This window comes from Rhinolophus hipposideros (genome assembly GCF_964194185.1).
Source record: "Rhinolophus hipposideros genome assembly, chromosome: 14".
Lineage (NCBI taxonomy): Eukaryota > Metazoa > Chordata > Mammalia > Chiroptera > Rhinolophidae > Rhinolophus > Rhinolophus hipposideros.
The window spans coordinates 52,414,819-52,427,776 of NC_138060.1; the positions used below are offsets into that span (position 1 = coordinate 52,414,819).

The 12,958-nt window shown below is 37.1% G+C and overlaps 1 protein-coding gene across 7 annotated transcripts in view; it reads left to right on the plus strand.

Moving 5' to 3' along the window:
• ARPP21 (cAMP regulated phosphoprotein 21) overlaps window positions 1-12,958 on the plus strand; it is a 160,575-nt gene that overhangs the window by 11,772 nt on the left and 135,845 nt on the right. The window lies entirely within an intron of this gene.

Genomic DNA, 12,958 nt, shown 5'->3' on the forward strand with positions numbered 1-12,958 from the left:
TGCTGGGGAAAACTTACGTTGTTGGTTAGGCCACAAACTAAAACTCAGTTGGGAAGCTCTCTAACAAGAGAAAGGATATCCTCTGATTAAGATGAATGTATATTGACTTGGGGTGAGCCACTCAGCTTCTCTTTTTTATTTTCCCCATGTTCTCTATTTTTGATTTTATTTATAAAATCACACAATGACAATATTACTAAAGCTGCAAGCAACTGATACAAATTGAACAGGAATTATGAACTACCAAGTTCAAATTCATATTAGATCACACCAAAGTATCTACTTAGAATTAAAAACTGGATTTTTCTAAAGGCAAATTATTCTTTGAGTTCGTTGTGAGATTCCACATTTGAGTCATAAGAAAGGAAACTACAATCATTTCAGGCTATTATCAAAGTCCTTAACAGATTAAAAAATAGCACCTGTGATTAGAAGGAGACGGGATACATATGGTTCTGTAGGGACACTTCAGAGGAGTTAGATTTGATCTATAGGTTACCTGAAGGATGATTTTTTTTTCCCCAGAAAAGGCTGCAGTACTTTTCATTGGCAGAGATAAATATTTAACTATTTGGAAGCAGAGAGATATCTGCATACATTGCCCCAGACCTGGTTCATGTTCAAATATCTTGGCCTGAAACATGGAGAAAGAATCTACTTTTAGAAGTTACCGTAAAGCAACAGGATTACACCAGATGATTGCTGAAATCTTGTCTGGTTTAATTTCTGTGATTCAATGGCCTTTTTTGTTTAATATTCATGGGTCAATTTTATGTTGCATTGCCTATAAATTTGGGTTACACTTTTTTTTTTAGCCTTGAAAATAAACACTAATGCTACCAAATACGAGTGAAATTATTAGAAGGGAATTTTATCAAGAATAGTTGGTTAAGTAAAGAGCATATGGGGTCCCAGACCAGGGTTCAGAGCCTACTCTGCAATTTAGTACATTTCTTAAGCTTTCTAATCTTCAGCATCCTCATTTCTAAAATGGGATGGTTGTAAGAATTAAAACTGAAGTGCTTAGCCCAGTGCTTAGTATTATTCATTTATTTTTTCCCAGTGCTCACATTATTTTGCTTGCTCATCCTTTGTTTTGTCCTTATCACAACCCTTGCTTGATGCCATAGGCCTCACACAAGTAAATCCTCCTCTTAAGATCCCTCTCAATCTTAAGAATGTTTTCATGATGTGACGAGTATTCTGTTCATGCATAATTGGAGTTCATTTTCCGCACAGCCATACCACACATGATAAACACTTCCAAGCCAAGGATTCAGTGGACACCAAAGTCCAGATAACTTTCTAGAAGATGCTCATCTGCGTAGATAGTAGGGTTTGACCTTTTAGAAGCTTGGATGGGCAGTAGGAACCTTGAAAAAGAGATTTGGGCATAGGTAATTTATTATTCCTTGTGGACACCAAATTCCACACAGTATTTCATTACCTACTAGTGCTGACTCATGTGGGGTAAGATTGTGGCTGTGATGCCTATATTTACAAAGTTAACTAAGCTTCCTTCTAGATTTGTCTAGGAAAAGCGTAGAGAGTTTTCAGTCTTAGCACTCTTCCAGAAGCAATTTGCAACTTTGAGAACTAGAAATGATTTCAAATAAAGTTGTAATAGACTTATAATTTGTACACTTTGCAGATAAGCAATAACGATATCCAGCAGAAGGCCATTTATATAATCAGAGATTTACCCAGCAGATCTAGCAAGAGAAGAGAGCTCTAAAATCAATTTTTCTAAAATCACCAGAAAACATTACCTCATTGTTTTGACCTGGCTGTGAAAATAGATTGGTTTTGATGTTTTAAGAAAGGATGAGGTGATAGCACTTGTGTTGTTGTTTATAGATTAGATCTTTGGGCTTAGGCAGGGATCAAACAGTGTACACTGTTAGTCAAGGAATTCATGGATGTGAGACTGAACCAGACCTGAAAATTTGCAAAACCTGATGTATTTTACTCCAAGTCTTGGTGAACTTACCTAATGTTTTGAATCGGTAGAAAGTCAACTTTTGGTTATTCCCGATGAAATACACTGATAAACGGCAAGAAAAAATCTAAATGAAAGGAATGTGATGATTTTCTGAACTTGTTAGGAAAGCTACCCAGTGGCCTTTTGTGGAGGAAACCTGTACTTATTTCTGTATTGATTAGGTCATTAGTGCCATTTGTTGTGCTCTGCGGGAATTCCTTCCCTTGGTTGGCTGGCTTCTTCTACCCTCTGAATTACCTTGTTTCTCCAGGCAAAAATTCTTATCAGTATAGAAATTCAAGATTTCTGTAGTCCTGCTGTATCATTTGGTGAAGCCACAGGGACAGTGGTGATGATAAGGAAAAATCAGTATTCCCCTACTGATTCTGAATTTACCTTTGAATCGATTCTGATCAAGTGCTGCTTGCGGGGTTATTTTGGAAAAATAATCTGTTTTATTGTTTTGCAGCGTAAATATTCACTGATATTTATGAACTGCCTCTCATGTGAAAGGGACTCGTGTGCCCATGTGATATCCCCACCAATGTGCTCTTGGCAGTGGTCACAGCCGTGACAAAATTTCTGTTGCAACGTACTTGGGGATTCTTGTCTAAGGAAAAAGAAAGATCTTTATTTCATCCTTCTTTTATTTTTTCCTCTGTAATATGATTTACACTGTAACATGCAAAAGCCACATGAAACACAGAGAATTAGATCTAATCTGGAGATCAGGATCAGGATTTGAGAATCAGGAGAGTGGAAGGATATGGGGTGGGGTCGTAACAAAAGGACGTGGGAATTCACTTTTGAAATCGGTGCAGAATGGTTGGAAATTTGTGTGCAGGCCTTTCACATCTCTGCCCTGGCTTCCATTTGGGGCAAGGATGGATTCTCAGCTCCTGATGTCACCTATCCTGGGGGCACCCTTTCTCCTAGTGTCCCTATTGAAAGGCAATAGGCTTGAGGTCAAAGTGACTTAAGTTTGAATTCCTTCTCTGCCTCTCACCGGCCTGGCCGAGTTAATTAACTATTGTGAGTTTCAATATTTTTTCGTTACAAGATGTGGGCAAAAATACTTCCTTCACCAGTTATCATGTGTCAAATACTTGCTGCATAATAGAAGTGTTATCTCCCTTCTTGCTTTGGTTTAAAAGACTATTTATCCATTAAAACATTGAAACCTAGAAAAACATGTATAATGGAATTATGTATATAGCAATACTTGTTTTCAAATGCTATGAAGTTATAGTTAAGAGTCACAAGTATTTTATCTGTCCATGGATTACTGAAAAGGGGGAAAAAAGAGACATAAAAGATTTGGGGGGATGGTGGGATTCTTTTGCATTGGGTTCTATAAGGTATAGACAATACATATCATTCAGTATAGGAAAAGAATTTAAAAAAAAAAAGACTACACTGCATCTAAACCTGTATCTTTTCTTACTTCACAACTTAGTCACTTAGAAGCAATATTATTGACTTAAGAGACCCAAAGGTTCACACTTGAGTATAAATACTTAGAGTAAGCAACTAAAAGAAAATATTAATTTGAAAAAATTTGAGTAAATAAATGAAATACAAAATGGTTTTGGAGATACCAGTTGAGTGATGAGTAGTTTAAAGAAAAACTGCCTTTTTTTTTCTAATAGGTTCACAAAGTTTGGGCTTTCAGAATCATGTTTAATGGCATTCTTTTGTGATTGTTTCTGGTGAAGGCATATTTTCTTGCTCTTCAAATATGTATTGTAAACTATCCCTCTGTCAGGATGGGGAAAAGTGCTGCAGAGGCGGATTTATTTACAATCCGCCTCTTGTCCCACAGGGGAAGAACTAATGCCAGGTAGATAAACTTATTTTCAGCCTCCCTGCCAACACACATTTATGTAATATACTGAGATAGAGAATGCAATGATCAGTTTTTACTAATGTTTTCCCTGAAATTATCTTCTGGAAAACTTGAATTAGAATTAGCCAGTGTAAGCTTCTTCATAGACTGTTTCTCTTCAACTTGTTTTCTACCAAGCAACCGCCGCCCCCCCCACACACACACACACTCATTCTTTGCCTGTACTTTCCATGTGTTTGGCACAGAGGGTGACGGTTGCTTTTGGCAGATGTACAGGATCAAAGCGGCCGTTTTAATCCTTCTACCCTCAGGGAGTCAGTTTCTCAAATAAAGGAAGTGGTGAGGTTAACAGAAGTTTCAGCCCTACCCTGAAACAAAAGTTAAGTGTAAGAGTAGTAGAATAATAACCTGTTTATTCATTATTTGTCAAAGGTAGTAGCTTTGTTACAATATTTGGACAAAGAAATTTAGGGACTGTGCTGATTAAATGTTCTTTTTGTTTATTAAATGTTTAAGTCCTATTTTGTGACTTGAAGCAAACAACCAAAATAATCTTCCTCATTTAGCTAATTTCCTCATTTAGCTAATTAGAAGAAAGGGAAATCTTTGCAATACTGTTTATAGGTAAATATAAGGATGTATTTGATATTAATATATTTTACATTATATACAGAGAACATATTGCTCTAAATTTTCTATTTTGTCTATTCTATCATATGAATTAGCTAGGTTTACTTAGATAAACAAGGGATTACCTACAAGTTTATTGTTGGGAATATATACACCTATTCTTTGATAAATATATATGTATATATTCATATATACATACACACATATCATATGTATTTTATATATATGTTATAAAATACATATACAAAATATATAAAGTATATAAAATACATATACATTCTCAATCTGGTTATATTATAAAAAGAGTAATCCATTATTGTGAGGTCAGTGATGGGGGGACCTAAGCTTGCTGCTTTTCTCCTTCATTTTCCCTCTGAATTCACTTATTTCTCTGCTAATGAGCAATATCCCATTAAGGACAGGGTTACAGAACAGAGTCAATGAAGACAGGAAACTTGCATTTACACTTGTTCTCTGCCCATCAGCACTGATAAAATGGCAAGATAAAAATAGAGGGTAAAATGAGGAATTTATTGTTTCAAATGAGGAGTTAGGGATTTCAGGTTTTGATCCCATAGCTCTGCTCCAGTGACCAAAATGAACTATACTGTCTGTCTTATAAATGTCACTGGGTGATCGGGGGCCATATTTTAACAAAATGAGCCATCCTTTTCCTTCAGTGAATCCTATTATAGAAGGACGTAAATGTGAGTGAGTGAGTGAGTAGTTGTCTCAAAGGGAAGTTTCGGACTCTGGCATTCTATCTTCTGTAGGGCCCATCCCTAAAGCAGGGGTTCTCAGCTCTGCACATGCCTCAGAAATCAACGAGAGGGTTTTTCCCAATACAGATTGCTAGACTCACCGCCAGAGTTTCTGAGTCAGAGATCTGGGGTGAGGTCCAAGTATTTGCATTTCTGACAACTTTCCAAGTGATGGTAATGCTGCTGGTCCAGGGACCACACTTTGAGAACCATGGATCTAAAACACAAAACTCCTTCTCAGAATGTAGAATTGGCATGATTGATGTTTCCTAATCTGAAAGATTAAAGGAATACTGTAAAATTTCAAAACAAACAAACTTGGGAATGAATTTTAATTTACTTTAATTTAAAAATTATTTTTAAAAATAGCATCTTAAAAGAAGAGATGAGAATTGCAAATTCCACTAGACAGAAAGAGTTAGGAGCCTCCTTTTTGGATATTTAGAGGAGGATGCAAGTTTCCCCTGCCCTTGTGTTCTAAGAGCTTCTAGTGCAGGATTCTAAAATCCATGGAGATAGAATAATTTGTAATCCACAAGCTTGGATATTCTAAGGTTCAAGAAAAATGTATATGTAAAAATTGGTGAGCACTAGAGGTGAGCACTAATACCATGAACACAAAAACCTGTAGACATTGGTGTATTAACAGTTTTATTTATAATTGCCTAAACTGGAAGCAAACTAAATATCCTTCAAAAGGTGACTGGATACATAATGGTGCACCAAACAATGGAATCTTACTCGACAGTGAAAAAGATCCAACTATTAATGCAATAATTTGGTTGGGTCTCCACAGCATTACACTGAGTGAAAGAAGCCAATCTCAGATCATCATGGACTGTATGATCCTATTTATATAAAACCTTCTAAATGATAAGTCCATAGTGCCATAGGAGGACAGATTTGTGATTGCCAGGAGATATGTCAAAGGGATGGTGTGATTGTAAAGGGAAAGCATGAGTAATTTTGGGGGGTGATGGAACTGGTAGTTACACAAGCTTATACATGTGTTAATTCGCAGAACTTTACAGCTCCCCTCCCTCAAAAAGCCAAATTTACTATATGATAATTTTGTGTGATCATATAAATACGATCATTTAAATTTTGTTTGAATCAGAATAATACTGGATTTGTACAATTATGTGAGGTTAAAATATCAATTTATTTACATAAATAAGAATGCTTTATCTCAAGCAAAAGAAAAAAAAAATGGTCTGCAAGAGGAGTTTTCTTCATAAATGCTCCTAAAGTCATTTACTGCACCCAGAGATCCTAGCAAAAGTTTGGATTGGGAAAAATCTGCCTAGCATAGTTATTTCCTGTGGCTCCTCTGGCACCCCTCTCCTAATTCATCATTTGTCTTTTTCCTTAGAATCCTTTTCTGTAAGTGTTGTCGCTTTCAAAATGAGTTTCAGGAGCAGATTTGTTCTTCTCATTCATACCAGCTGAAAAAAACTGTTGACAACTTTGAAACTGTCATCCAGATACCTACCACATATAGACATTAGCTCTCAGAAATGGCCATTCACCCACAGCATGGACAGTCCAGTGATGGCTTCCTCAGAGTGTTGGAAGGAAGCCAAATCCATTTTGAAGTAGCTATACTTTTTAGAGACTAAGGTCTCTAGAAGTGTCTAGAAGTTCTGAGCCTCCAGAAATGTTGGCAGTTTAATTCTAGCCAGAGTTCTAAATAGTTAATATCAGTAGATGTCTGTTGAATGGATGCATGTTTTGTTTTGTTTTTCTCAGTGAGAGGTAGTCCATCACTAATACATATACTGGGGGTGTCAAAAAAAATGTATACAAGTGGACACTTTGGTCAACGTTGCTCAAGCAGTAGTTCACCGTAATCAGAAGTGTCTGGACGCTGATGGTAATCACTCTGAGCACCTCTTGTAATTGCAGAAGTCAAACATGACTTGTGTTCATCTGTTCTTAACAGTATACTCGTATATTGAGTATTACAATTTTAATACAGTTTTTTCCTTTCTTAAAATGTGTATATGTTTTTTGGCACCCTCTGTATGATGCTATGTGTGAAGTACTCTGCTGAGTGTTTTACATATATGAACTTGTGTAATCCTCACAACCATTTGTGAGATCGGGGCTCATATTATTTCCATTTTCAGATGAGGAAACGAGGCACAGAGATGCTTAGTGACTAGCATCTCATGCTCAGAATCAGTGGTGGAATCAGGCTTCCAGCCTTGGACATCTAACTTGAGTCCGAACAGTTAACAATTAATTATACACTTCTGTGTTCTTTTTTTTGTTGTGTTTTGGTTTTGCCTATACTTTCTCCTTTTATGGCAAATTGATATTTTTTTAATTATATATTTCAGTTTACATATGATCCACCAACCCTGAGATAATTTGTAAACTCTATACAGAACTACCATGTTTCCCCGAAAATAAGACCTAGCCAGACCATCAGCTCTAATGAGTCTTTTGGAGCAAAAATTAATATAAGATCCGGTCTTATTTTAATATAAGACCGGTCTTATATAATATAATATAATATAATATCAGACCAGGTCTTATATTAATTTTTGCTCCAAAAGACGCATTAGAGCTGATGGTCCAGCTAGGTTTTATTTTCGGGGAAACACGGTAACCTTGTCACAACAACTGGACAGTCCATACAGATTCTAGTGTTTGAACCAGTCCCATGGGATGCCTCCCAGTGAAGTTCCCCATGGGGGCCCATGTGTGGGTAGAATTGCAGCTGTGGGCAGTGGGAGAGGGTCATGGAAATGACGGGGGATAGCTGAAGCACCCTGGGGCTATTGGAGTTGCGTACATGTTGGCAAACTCCACAATATGATGTCTTCTGTCTTATGTACTCTTAGATCTTATAGGATTTGGAAGCTGCTATCCTGTCGATCAGGACTAAGTGCTTCTGGGTCAAATCTGAAGCTTGTTTACTGGCCTTACGGAGCTTCCCATTGGCCTTACGGAGTCTCTTTTTCCAACAACCTTGGATGAGCAGAGAAGATTTTGACTGGGGAATGTAGAGAAGACCACGTCTCCTCGCTCTTTCTCTGCTTCAGCTTGTGGAACAGACAGGGGAGATTAAAAAAAAAATATATATCCAACCCAAATCTTAGAGAGGCTTTCCTTAGGTTCAGCACTAACTAGTTCCTTCTCAAATTCTTTTCTTTTTTTTTTTTTTTTAAAGCTGTGGGCTGAGGTGACAACACCTTAGGGTCTGCCCTCTTCCTCAAAGAAATCTCCAAGCCTGAATCCTAGCATAGTGGTCAGGGTGAGACCTCATGAAATAGTCGTCAGATGGGGCAACTTTCTGACATGGACCAAAGGTCATACATGCGGTTTGTAATAGCAGGGTCTTTTGTAGCTCATTTACTTCTCAGTTTTAAGATTACCACAGAATCAGCACTAAGTTTTTTGTTGTGGTGGTGGTGGTGTATTTTTGTGTTTTCTGTTTTTTGTGGGTTTTTTTTTTTGTATTTTATTGGGACCTCCAAGGCAACTTTGCTAATGAAAAGTAACTGCATATTTCTGGCTAGGGGTAGCAGAAATGATACTACCTTATGATAAAAAATGTCGTTATTATGTGGTTTGGCATCTTTCTTGAATAAGTACCCATGATTTTATGTGTGGGTATTGCATTCACTCCTCATGAACATATACCAAACGCATAGATTGAAAAACATTATGGAAGGTATTGGACAGAGCATGGGTTTTTGAGACCAACATTTGAATAATATTGGTGACATTTACCTTTTGCAGGGGACCTAAACTTTCTAAACCTCAGGTTTCTTCCCTCTTTCTTTCTTCCCTTCTCCCTCCCTCCCTCCTTACTTTCTTCCCCTTTCTTTTTTCCTTCCTTCCTTCCTTCCTTCCTTCCTTCCTTCCTTCCTTCCTTCCTTCTTTTCTTCCTTCCTTCTTTCCTTCCTTCCTTCCTTCCTTCCTTCCTTCCTTCCTTCCTTCCTTCCTTCCTTCCTTCCTTCCTTCCTTCCTTCCTTCCTTCCTTCCTTCCTTTCTTCTCTCCGTCTCTCTCTCTCTCTCTCTCTCTCTCTCTCTCTCTCTCTCTCTCTCTCTCTCTCTCTCTCTCTCTCTCTCCTTATTCCTTCTTTCCTTTCTCCCTTCCTTCCTTATATGTGTGAATGAGACTAGTGGTAGTGAGGGTTCAAAACACTATGTGTAAAGTGTCCCTTGTGGTATTTGGCACATAATATGATATATGAAAACATGATAGCTATTATTTTTTTATAGTATGGTTTAATGTATCTGTGTTTAAGTTGAATTAAATGTGACAACTATGGGAATTTGTGATCATCATTATCTGAATACCAATTTTATGATTTACTTTAAAAAAAAAACGATATGAAGTATCAATTTCCTTTGCCTACAAAGGATGCACCCAAGTTTCTTCTCTTAGTGACATATCACTAAGTTTTATGAGGAAATAAAGTAATGTAAACATGAGTTTAATTTCCAGCACAACTTAGAGGTAAATATATGTCTATAATGCCACCCTTCATGACTTTAAATACCTGCCTTTTAGACAGATTCTTTCTGAACTGACCCCTGTTTGGCCCCCAGGCTCTAGTGTGTATGACGGGATTTGTGCTGGGCTGAACTTCAAGAGTGAATGTACAAATGTTATATACAATATGCATGGTGAGAGGCGGAGCATAGGCCAATCTCCTGCAGCTGGGAAGAGCAATTAGCAGCTTCATGAATTAGGGTCTTGTTTACACTGTTGTCCAAGATAATCATTTGTTTGTTTTAACTAAGATGCTGTATCTTCATCAAAGACATCAGTCCTCATATTTAAATGATAAGGTCTTTGAATCTCATAAATAATGTTTGGATTTCACAGCAGCACCCTGTCACAGCCCCCATTTTCTCTTTGTGGCTTTGGTAATCAAGACATGCATTAAGTATAGCTTTCAAATTATTCTTCAAACAGTCATGAAAAAATTATGTGATCTATTCCAGCAAATTTTGACACAGATCTATTTTTAAAACTACCTTTTAGATGAACTGCCAGCACACATACATACATACATACATACATGTACACAGACACACCCCACAATCACTTGCACCCAGTTAGGTGAAATAAAATTTTACAAAATAAGGCATAGCCTTACCAAGAGTAATATATTCTAATTTTTATCTACTGTATTCTATTTAATTTCCCTCCATCCATTTCACTCCATACTGTGTTCTGTTTATTTCAATTTAAAAATTCAAGTTACAACCAATGATTTGACTTCATAATTTACTAACAGGTCGCCACCTAAACTCTGAAAAACATTGATCTACATATAAATTTACCTACTATTCTATCTTCTCTCCCAGGACGTATAGAAAGGAACATATCTGGCATTACTGTCTTTTTGGTCTTCAGCTATGTGCGATCTTAATATAATGATCAAAACAGATCAGTCTTTGCACAGAGTAAATGCTAGTCCACACCCTTTTAAGACAATAATCAAATCTAGTCACTTAATCAATACTTATTGATGAGTCAGATAAATTATTTTGGAAATCATGGGTGTGAGTCATTATTAAACTATATCCGGTTTTCCCAGAAGAGGGATTTCTTGAATAAGGTCAGTATGTTCCTGAAAAATGTTTGCAGATCTGAGTTGTGTTCTTTATGTAGCCACAACACACAAGGTCAGTAGTTTTTCTTATGGCATAAGCCTTAAAAACATGTTTTAAAATATGATAGAATTGATATAAACAGTTAATATTTTAATTAATTGAAGAATTAGTACACTTTTCCTGATCAAGATGATTAGAAGACATTCATGGAATGTTTTTAGAAACATTAACTTCCTACTATGTTCTTGGTGGTTCCTAGAGACCCAGAGAAAAGCAAGGCACAGTCTCTATCATTGGGGAACGTATAGCCTGACTCTCAGATAACTTCAGGACTCTGTGATAAGTTCTGAAATTGAGATGTGTACCCTGATAGAGGTCAACGTGAGCACAGAGGAGGAATACACTATGGAGAGTGGGGAGACAGCCAGGGATTTGTTAGGGAAGATGTGACTTCTGAATCTCATCTCGTTGGTTGTTATATAGCTTTAAAGCAGTGATCCCTCAAATGTGGTAAAATGAGTTTCTTCTCCAAAGGAAGAATCCTTTGGAGAATGGAAGTGGCTGAGGTGTGGTCGTAACTGATGGTGGGAGTTTCTGCTTTATAGGAAAAGCATTCTACTATTCAGGAGAAGCTTAGTCAAGAAACACATGGGTATATGATGACACCTACATGCATAACAATCCATGTAAGTTCTTGTAATAAAAACATCAGAGAGCTGTTTTGTGACAAGTGTCACAGGTGTGCATTGCACCATCTGCTGGCATAGGGAGAGTATGAGACACATTGCCAAGGGCCAGGTCAGTGTTCTAGCCCTGACAAGCCTTTCTGGCATCATTCTCAGGGAGTCTCAGGTTATGGACCTTGATTTATTTAGTTTTCCTTATTGACCAGGTTCAGGGCAAGAGGTAGTTTAATAAATAAGCATAAAGCTCCACTTCTAAATGACCTAAGATTCATTTAAATGTTTACAATTCAACAGTTATTTTTCATTCCCCTAGGCAGACACAGCAGACTGGTCTATTCACACATTGGACAATGAACAGGACACCATCTATAAATAAATTGTGGGTCCTTCCACGAGAGGACTGTTTGCTCTGCCACATCTGTGTTTATTCTTGATGTCAGCTTCTGACTCTGGTCTGATTCTTCTAGATGTCTGAACTCTGCCTCTGTGCCCTTCCCCTGCATGCACACCCTAAATACACATCCCCACTGTAACCTTGCTCTTGCCCCTTCAACCCATCTTTGCCATTGGCCCTTTGCTTGTGCCCTTCTTGCTGATCCCTGCTGTCCCATTCCTGGAAAAATATCTGGAAAGACAGAGCCATACTTGGGCTCTCAGCGAGGGTGAGAGGGAGGTTGCTCCCAACTCTTCAGTGTGTGTAAACTACATGGTAAGATCATAAAAAACTTTATTCTTAAAGTTCACTTTTTAATGGGTAATTGTCAGACTCAAACAGAGAATTATTAACTCTTGACTGAGGACTTTGAGTAAATGTGTTTTTTTTTTCCTTTCTTATTTAAAGAATATACCACTCTATTCCTCTTACTGGATGAGAGGGAGTTTTCTTTGAATCATAAATTATCTAATCAAACTTTTTCCCCTTGAAAACTAGTGAATTACCCTATAAGGATTCTTTAGAATTCACTATTTAGCATGCTTACTGAAAACCAGAGGAGATAAGTTCTTGGAAAGCTAAGTAACTCATTTTTAGCAAATTGTAAAATTATTTTTTTTTAAATTAGAGTTTATCAAGGTGACAGTTGTTAGTAAAGTTACATAGATTTCAGGTGTACAATTCTGTAATACATCATCTATATATCACATTGTGTGTTCACCACCCAGAGTCAGTTCTCCTTCCATCACCATATATTTGTTCCCCTTTACCCTCATCTACCACCCCCCTACCCCCTTACCCTCGGGTAGCCCTTAAACTATTGTCTATGTCTATGAGTTTTTGTTCTTTTATTTGTTTGTCTTGTTCTTTTGTTGTTTTCAGTTTTATATACTACATATCAGTGAAATCATATGGTTCTCTACTTTTTCTTTCTGACTTATTTCACTTAGCATTATAATCTCAATATCCATCCATGTTGTCATAAATGGTATTTTATCTTTTTTACCGCTGAATAGTATTCCATTGTGTAGATATACTACA